The sequence below is a fragment of the Hyla sarda genome, chromosome 2 (assembly GCF_029499605.1).
Source record: "Hyla sarda isolate aHylSar1 chromosome 2, aHylSar1.hap1, whole genome shotgun sequence".
In the NCBI taxonomy this organism is placed as follows: Eukaryota; Metazoa; Chordata; class Amphibia; order Anura; family Hylidae; genus Hyla; species Hyla sarda.
In genome coordinates, this window is record NC_079190.1 from 354,854,353 (window position 1) to 354,864,647 (window position 10,295).

The window sequence follows — 10,295 nt, forward strand, 5'->3', positions numbered from 1 at the left end:
GGGTGTGCCCCCTCCTGACCCGTGCCTGACTGCCAGACCTGTCAGTCCCCCCCCTGGGCCACACATTAGTAAGCTTAGCTAGGGGCTGTATCAGGCTGTGTAAGTACTTCAAACTTTTACATCTGGTGACTTTACTCAAAATCCATTTACAACCTACTGTTAATGTCTGATTATTTTGTATTTGTACAGTCCATTGCTCAATGAACAACTGAACAGGTTGCTTTTTGACCTGTCCTACCCTTCAGAGGCGGCTCTAGACTTTTTGAGGCCTTAGGCGAAAATAAATCTGAGCCCCCCCCCCCAAGCGCGATAAAAAGAAGAAAAAAAAAAGTAAGCAGGCGATATTAAAATTAACTGTATAAATTGCATATTTTAAGGGAAACTTTAATATTTATCATAACCTCGCTATTCACAGCTTATTAGCGGCTGCATACTACAGAGGAATTTTTTTTCTTTTTGGATTTCTTTTCTGTCACGACCACAATGCTCTCTGCTGACACCTCTGTCCATTTTAGGAAATGTCCATAGAAGCATATGTTTGCTATAGGGAAGTTCTCCTGCTTTGGACAGTTCCTGACATAGACAGAGGTGTCAGCAGAGAGCACCGTGGTCGTGACAGAAGAGAAATCCAAAAAGAAAAGAATTTCCTCCACCACGCCGGAGTTCAAATCGCCTCTCCCAGGCAGCCACTGCGGTTCTCTTACAGGGTTGCCGTGGCTGTGTGGGAGATGCAAGCCAGCAGCGCCGTTCTCCGGGCCCGAGTGTGTGCTGGGCCTGGGTGTCGCAGGCAATCATAAAAAATAATTTTTAATTTAATGTGACAGGCGCGGACAGCGGGCCCTTTTCCTGGCCCGGGCCTTCGGACGACGGCCGAATGGACCGGCCAGTCAGTCCGCCCCTGACATATTTTTTATTACAGCAGCCTGCAGCTCTCTAATTACACCAGGGGTCTCAAACTCAAATTATCTGGGGCCACTGGAGGTAGCAGCTGGGTGAGGTTGGGCCGCATGCGTTCCTTACATATAATGCCCCCATCATGCGCCCCTTACATATAATGCCCCCATCATACGCCCCTCATCATCCACCAGCAAACCCCCCGATTCCCCCTACCCCCCTGTGGTAATAGCATGAGCTGACGGATGATGGGGGTGCTACTTCTGGGGGTTCCCCACATTAGGTAGGCAGCAGGTTCCCCACATTAGGCAGCAGGTTCCCCACATTAGGTAGGTAGTAGCAGTTTCCCCACATTAGGTAGGTAGTAGCAGGTTCCCCACATTAGGTAGTAGCAGATTCCCCGCATTAGATAGTAGCAGGTTCCCCACATTAGGTAGTAGCAGGTTACCCACATTAGGTAGTAGCAGGTTCCCAGCATTAGGTAGTAGCAGGTTCCCCACATTAGGTAGTAGCAGGTTCCCCACATTAGGTAGAAGCAGGTTCCCCACATTAGGTACAAGCAGGTTTCCCACATTAGGTAGTAGCAGGTTCCCCGCATTAGGGGAACCTGCTACTACCTAATGTGGGGAACCTGCTACTACCTAATGTGGGGAACCTGCTTCTGCCTAATGTGGGGAACCTGCTACTACCTAATGTGGGGAACCTGCTATTACCAAATGTGGGGGAACCTGCTTCTACCTGTGCATTAGGTAGTAGCAGGTTCCCCACATTAGGTAGTAGCAGGTTTCCCCACATTAGGTAGAAGCAGGTTTCCCACATTAGGTAGTAGCAGGTTCCCCGCATTAGGGGAACCTGCTACTACCTAATGTGGGGAACCTGCTACTACCTAATGTGGGGAACCTGCTTCTACCTAATGTGGGTAACCTGCTTCTACCTAATGTGGGGAACCTGCTACTACCTAATGTGGTGAACCTGCTATTACCAAATGTGGGGGAACCTGCTTCTACCTGTGCGGGTCTGCGGAGGGACGTCACATGCGTGACGTCCCTCATCAGACTCAGGCTGGCCGGCAAACCGGAGACCGGGAGGAGAAGGGTGGGCTAAGTGAAGCCTTCTGGCATTTAGTGCTGCTTGCCCGAAGAAGTTACCTGCCGGCACCTGGAACTGCATGTCCCGGGCGTCGGGCAATACAAATTACACATACCTGGTGCAGGCCGCAAACTTTCGTTCGGCCGGGAGTTTGAGACACCTGAATTACACGAATTAGGCAGCTGTGAGGCCCCTTTTAGCGCGAGGCCTTAGGCGGCCGCCAAATTTGCCTAATTAGAGAGCCGCCTCTGCTACCCTTAGTTCCCAGTTCCTCCTCACCTCAGCTTATGCCATTATGTATTTATATGTATGTAGGATTTGTAAAACCTTTTATTGTGTATAAATGAAAGTAAATTATTTAAGCCAACAGGCTCCACAAAATCCACAATGTATATAAAACATGAATTGACATAAAAAATATGCAATGCTGGTCAATTACCATGTGGTTCTGTGAGGTCACCCACCTCAGCCAGTAATTGACTGAGGGACTTCCTTGTGTTTTGAGAAAGGGACCAGTAACTGGAGATCAGTGGTGACCTGGGCACTCTTTAAACACCATCAGGGGGTATTAGTTCAGTGAGTTTTGCTCTTTTTATTTTATTTTTTTACCTTTTTAAAAATGTTATCCTGGCAGACAACCCATTTCAGGTATTAAAGTTAGTGTCTCTAGACAGTGTATGCACCTAGTCAGAGTGTACCTCCAAGATCTAGTCAGTCTAGTCAATCTTAGTTAGTGACCTGTCAAGTTAAAGTCTGCTGCAAGCAAGAAATAACAACTGTTCCAGTTGCAAAAATCATCTAACCTGCAAATGATCTAGGTCACGTGCGCAGTGAACACAGCACTGTGCAGAGTTTTGGTGGATGTCGCACAAAAGGTCATCATCAGTCCATGCTGTGAGGGCATCATTCTTAAAGTACCCTGTTTCCGGCTTCAAGAAGAAAAATCTACTAGCCAGAAGTGGGTAATCCGCTGAGTAAGGACCCTTCTGCAAACACTAATCTCTTTGTAGACTTTGTAGAGTTAGTGATGCGTATCAAAACACAGCACAAACAGTTTCTTTAGCATAAGCCCTGCATGTAGGAAATCAGGCTGTAAAACCTTGAGTAAAATTCCAAGAATCTACACCACAGTAGGGTTGTGCCATAAAGCATATCACTAAATGCTGCTAAAAACAGTCCAGGGAAGATGGCAGTCCCCAATCAGAAAATAGGAATAGATTAGAAAAGAAACTTGTTTCAGTATTTGTCTCTAATCAGGAATAAAATTCCCTGTAGGGGCTATTCACACGTACAGTTTCCTGCGCATGTTTGATGCTGTGTTCAATCATTTAGTTAACATTAAAGTCTACAGCTTCAAATCAGCAGCGTCAAATATGCGCAGGATATTGTACGTGTGAATAGACTCTAAGGGTCACTTCACACATTTTTATTTTTGCTGTAGATTTGCTGCAGCAGCTTTTACTGCCCATTGACTTCAATCGGTAGCAAAATCTGCTGCAGCAAATCTGCAGCAAAAAACAAGGACGTGTGAACTGACCCTAAGGGTCACATCAGAGGTCACATCACTAAGAGGACGTAAAATGGCAGCCCTGGAAGCAGCAAAGGGTTAACTGGTTAAATTGGTGAATGTAGCTTTGTTTGTTATTTTATCACAATTTCCTGTTTCCTCTTCTCTGATAAGTATGTCTTTTGTTTTTTTTTTACATTTTTTTTTTTTAATTAACCTGCTTACTAAGGTTCTAGTCACACCTTTTCTGTATTGTAAATTTTGGTGTTTTTAAGGTCTGAATTAATTCACAATTTAATTTATTTTGGGTTTGATGTCTCTCATCCTAATCCTGCATTTTCTACTTATATGGCTAAGAATATGTCTGGTACCATTGTCCCAGCAAGCGCTGATCATTTATCAGGTAATGCTGAAAGTTTTTGCAGTTGTTTTTTTTCCACTGCAATGCAAGTTTGCCTTCACCCCATCACATAAAGCTGGTAAAAACTTCAAAATTTTGGCATGGGGCCCAGCACTTATTAGTTGCACCCCTGTATAAAGTCAAGTATTGTAGTCTCTGAAGAGTGTGCAGTGGCAGCTGTAGAGGACAGATAGTGGACCTATCCAGTAGTGTCAGGAGTGGCTGTCACAGGCTGCATGGAATTGACTAAGATAAGGAGCAGCAAACTGGTCTGGCCAGTGACTGTAGCATTGGGTCCAGGCAGCATATCACACCTGATTAAACCTGTTCTAAATCTAGTAATTACAGACAAAGGTAAATAAGCCTACACTGTATACCAGCCTGTTCTTTAAACAAACTGTCCTGCAGAAGTCCTGCAGCGGACACAGTAGATTTAATACTTATCGCTCCCATTTCCTGTTGGCGAGTGTCGGAAAAGCATTGCTTTCTACTATAGAAAGAGCAATGAGGGGAAAATTTATTGAAGCCAGTTGTCTTAGGCTAGGTTCACACTGCGGAATCTCCGGGCAGAAAATTTCCGCCCGGAGATTCCGAGTGCGGCCAGCGCCGACCATGCGGACACTGCAGTCTCCAATAGACTGCAATGTGTTCCGCGAGTATTTCCGCCTAAAGAATAAGCAACGCCATTCTTAAGGCAGAAATTTCCAAGCGGATTTTCCGTTCACAAATTCCGCTTCACAAATTCCGAAGTATGAATTTGTGAACGGAAACCCATTCACTACACTATACATTTTAGTAAGCGGAATTTCTGACTGCAATTTCAATGCGGAATTGCAGGCGGAAATTCTGTAGTGTGAACCTAGTCCAGTGTTTCTCAATTCCAGTCCTCAGGGCCCCCTAACAGGTCATGTTTTCAGGATTTCCTTAGTCTTTCACAGGTGATGCCTGATTCACTGACCATTATGTCACCTGTGAAAGACTTAGGAAATCCTGAAAACATGACCTGTTAGGGGGCCCTGAGGACTGGAATTGAGAAACACTGACCTAGTCAGACAATGTAAAGTGGGAAGGAAGGAGAAATGACCTTCCAGTGCACACAGACATGTTTTTTAAATATATTTCTTAGTTTTATTTGCAGTATGAGACAAAAATAGGGTCAAGGGAAAGGAGGGGCTTAAAGGGGTTTTCCCATAAGGGACCGCTGGTAGAAAAGCTTGCAAAATCAGATGTGCACCAGATAGATTTAGGCAAAAGAGTACAAGTTTGTTAGGTAAAATTACCTGCATCGCTGTACTGTTCTTCTAACCCATTAATCTGATCACTTCCTGGTATCTTCTATGAACTGTGACCCTGCTGTTGCTATGCAACAGAGCACACATTTTTTTATTTATTTATAAATGTCTGTACATTGAAAGTATGCGGAATTTCACATAATGCATCAGATTAGACATATTTATCTTCGTGGCAAAACCCTTTTAAGGAAGGAATTGCAGTTAATTTTACTCTTCTGTAAGGCTGCTTTCACACTATGAAGTTCACCCGTTAATAAACGTGAGTTTGAAAAATAATTATTAACTCCCGTTAAACAACCCCATTCAAGTCAATGTTTTTTTTCCTTTACCCGTTATCACCCGTTATAGCCCGTCATGACTAAACAGACGTTAGTTATGACGGGAGAAATAACGGGACATGCACTAATTTTTAATGCCCGTTATTATAACGGACGTTATTTTTACTGAGCATGCTCAGAAGAGGTGACATCAGCAGACTCCTGCAGTGCTGAGGGACTACTACTACTTCCATCATGGAACAGACTTGATTCCATGATGGGAGTAGTAATTCCCCACTGCAGGAGTCTGCCAGTGGCTGGGGAGGTTACATTAGTGTTTGTACTACTACCCCCATCATGGAACAGACTCTGTCCCATGATGGGGGTTGTGGTACAACAAGGGCTGAGGGATTGATCGCAATGGGTCTCACTTCTGACACCCTATGCGATCAGAAGTTATTAAGCAGGGGAGCATGCTTCACAACCCTGCGATCATGATGTATTTTTTACTTCCATTTTTAAATTCCCCGTTGGGAGCCCTGAATGGCCGGTACTGAGGAGCCATTCAAGGTTCCCAGCGGGGTTTTTAATAAAATGAACATTGTGAGGGGACATATGTATATTAAAAGTGTTGTGGGGGAGGGCAAGATATATAGCGCTGCAGGGGGCATAAAGCGCTATATATCTAGCCCCCCAGCGCATTTATAATATGCCTCCCGCCAGAGCATTTATAAAAATATATACCCCCGCCAGCGCAGTAAGAAAAATATGATCCCCGCCAGCGCATTAATAAAAATATGACCCCCACCAGCGCATTTATATCTATACCCCCAGCCAGCGCATAATGTGATCTCGCCGGCGCATTTGTCTTAATTTTCAATTGCAGCCCTATATGTGAATGGTATATTTATCAGAACGCATCCAGCAGCTGCCGGCCAGATGATCCTGATAGATATACTATTCATTCATAGCGCCGGCGGCTACATATGTATATAGATGTGCTGGAAGGGGGGGGGGGGCAGACATATAGCGTTATCTGCCCCCCACAGCGCTTCTATATACATATGCAACCGCTGGCGCTATGAATGAATAGTATATCTATCAGGATCATCTGGCCGGCGGCTGCTGGATGCGTTCTGATAGATATACCATTCACATATAGCGCTGCAATGGAAAATTAAGACAAATGCGCCGGCGCATATCTGTCAGCAGCGCATCCAGCAGCCACCCGGCGATGATGCTGACAGATATACTATGGATTCATAGCGCCAGCGGCTGCATATGTATATAGAAGCGCTGTGGGGGGCAGATAACGCTATATGTCTGCCCCCCTGGAACATCTATATACATATGCAGCCACCAGCGCTATGAATGAATAGTATATCTATCAGGATCATCTGGCCGGCAGCTGCTGGATGCGTTCTCATAGATATACCATTCACATATAGCGCTGCAATGGAAAATTAAGACAAATGCGCTGGCAGGGTCACATTATGCGCTGGCGGGGGGTATGGAGGTATACATATAAATGCGCAGGCGGGGGTCATATTTTTATTAATGCATTGGGGAGCTAGATATATAGCGCTCTATGCCCCCCCTGCAGTGCTATATATCTTGCCCCCCACAACACTTTTAATATACATATGTCCCCTCACATTGTCCATTTTAAAAACCCCGCTGGGATCCCTGATTGGCTCCTCAGTACCGGCCATTCAGGGCTCCCAGCGGGGAATTTAAAAATGAAAGTAAAAAATACATTGTGTACATTGCAGGGTTGTGGAGCATGCTGCCCGCTCCCCTGCTTAATAACTTCTGATCAATCGGGTGTCAGAAGTGAGACCCTGTGCGATCAATCCCTCAGCCCCTGTACTACAACCACCATCATGGAACAGACTCTGTTCCATGATGAGGGTAGTAGTACAAACACTATATGTAACCTTCCCAGCTGACTCCTGCAGCCGGGGAACTACTACTCCCATCATGGAAACAAGTCTGTTCCATGATGGGAGTAGTAGTAGTCCTGGCTGTGGGAGTCTGTAGGCAGAGGTGTTAAAACGTCCATACATGACGGATGTTATAACGGGTCTTAACGGATGAATATGCCTGTTATTTGGACAGACATTATTCAGCCGTTAGCATCTGTTAATTCACCCATTATTAAACGTCCGTTAACAATACATTATAATGGCCGTTTATTAACGGGTGAACTTTATAGTGTGAAATCAGCCTAAGTAGATGTATAGTGTTCTTTCTAGTGACAATGGGGGGAATTTGTTATTCTTGTACACCATGTGCACAAAAGTTGCAATTTTTTAAGCAAGCCATGGTTTATCCAAACATTTGCACATTCTCAGGCTAAGTTTTGTGGCCCAAAAAAATGTGTTGACCATGCATGCATTCAAAATGCGTTGACCATGTGCAACCAGGAAGAAGACGGTAGCGGAGGACTGGAACAGCGATACCGGAGCACTGAGGAAGAGGCAGCAGGTATGTCCAGTTTGTTGTTTTCGATGCTGGCAGCTCAGGCATAAAGGCACAAAAAAGTGTAATGGGACATCTCCTTTAACGCCGACATGTGAAATACTGGTCTTAGTAAAATTCCAATTACTTTTTTCACCTGTAACTGGAGTTTGTAGTTGTACCTCCAAAAATGACTGTGATGAAATGCTTATGGATCATCTCTGTCTGCAACGATATCGCCATGTAGTGGACTTTTTTTTAATTCTTTGATGGTAGTAGCTGTCTGGATGCCAGATCTCCATATAAAAGATGGAAAAACACCTGTCCACAGATATGGTCTTATCATACAGTCTTTGCATGACGTTTGTTAAGTATCATCAAGCAAATACTGTAAAACACTGTATGAACTCCCTATAGATAATCAGATACAATAAACTGAATTTCCAAACTATTAGTCCACAATAAAATCTAATTTGCCCTATTTTGCAGCAATGCTGAATTATTGGTTGTTAATGAGTAGCCGTGGTAAATATGTATTGAATATATTAAGCATAGTGTTCAAGACAGCTGTTCTGCTTTATCAGCCTAACATTGGTCTCAAATATTAGCTTAAAGTGGACTTATTCCCCTTGTCCCATTACTAAGCATATGTATATACTATAATGTATTTTGCCTGTTGTATATATCTATACCTAATGTAAGATTTAAGGGTTTCCATACACCTATATCAGATTAAAATTATTTAGATTTTTCTGACAAAAATACTAAGGTCTATAGAATTGGTTTTGAAGTAAAAAGAGCAGTGCCCCAGTACAAGGGAACATCCTGAATCTGCCACACTTGGGAGGCTAGCCAAGCCTTAGCTATAGTTCAGGGCGGCATCACATGAGTAAAACCAGCCTTAGAGATTGAGATGCACTGGTTTAGAATACCTTAGTGATATAGGGCTTATAAATTATGACATTTTAATCTGGTCCATAGAGTGAAATGACTCCAGCTTAGGCATTATCCCTTTTCCAATTAGCAGTATGAACCCACAAAGGGCTCTAATTTCCTTCATAGCCTCTGCAACATTTCATAGTTCTTCAAATGTCATTCAAATTTGTGAGAAAAAACTGTGCAGTAATGTAAACTTAGAAATGAAATAACATAACCAGTCTTCCCCTCTCTCCTACAAAGCACTGGAAAAGTAATTTAGCTAGGGAGTGTCACACCCTTCATGAACAGCCTTGCCTGTGATTACTGTCACGCCTCTACATTTGCATGATCTGTGTTTCTTTGGTACATATCTATTTTTGGGAACTCCTAAATGAGCAAATTTGAGGCATGGGAAATAGCCACTCTCACACTTGCATTCTTGTGAAAAAAATTATAATAATTGACAGATGCATTTTTATTATGTTTTTACTTCACTGACCTCAATGTGAAAAGAAAGTATGTGTTAGACAACTACCGCATTTTTCGCCGTATAAGATGCACTTTTTCTTCCCCAAAACTGGGGGGGAAAAGTTGGTGCGTCTTATATGGCGAATACACACCTATCGCAGCGGTCCCTGCGGCCATCAACGGCCGGGACCCGCGGCTAATACAGGACATCGCCGATCGCGGTGATGCCCTGTTTTAACCCTTCAGAGGCGGCAATCAAAGCTGACCGCCACGTCTAAAGGGAAAGTGACACTATCCCGGCTGCACCGGGAGGGACCTTACCTGCCTCTTCAGTGTCTGCTCCGTGCCGGGATCCCCTGCATGGCCGGCGCTCTCCTTCGTCATCATCACGTCGTCGCGCACGCCGTCCCGTCATCCAATAGGAGTGGCGTGCCTAGAGACATGATGGCGGTGACGGAGAGCGAGGATACCGGGCAGCAGAGACGTTCCGGAGCGACGGGGACACCCCGGGGACGCGGCGACAGTGATGGAGGGCGACATCCAGCGGTGACAATCGGTGACGGGTCCGGAGCGGCGGGGACACGTGAGTATTACCTCCTATACCAGTGGTCTTCAACCTGCGGGCCCGGCTGTCCGGGCATATTGGGAGTTGAATTTTTGCAACATCTGGAGGTCCGCTGGTTGAAGATCACTGTGACCTATACTTTACATTATTTTCTAGATTTTGCTCATTTAAAATTGGGTGCATCTTATATGCCGGAGCGTCCTATAGGGCGAAAAATACGGTAATATAAAAAGTCTCAATTCTGCTATTAAGAAAGAATATAAAGGTTAATGGAATTACATGAAAGCAAAAGCAACTCCTGGCATCACGAACTGTAGTCTACCTATACAACACCCATTAGGCCACCACAACTCTGTGACTGCCATCGATACATCGTGAAGTAAGCTGCGCATGCGCCTCATGTGACCCTGCCCTTTGGGGAGATTTATCAAAACATGTGCAGAGG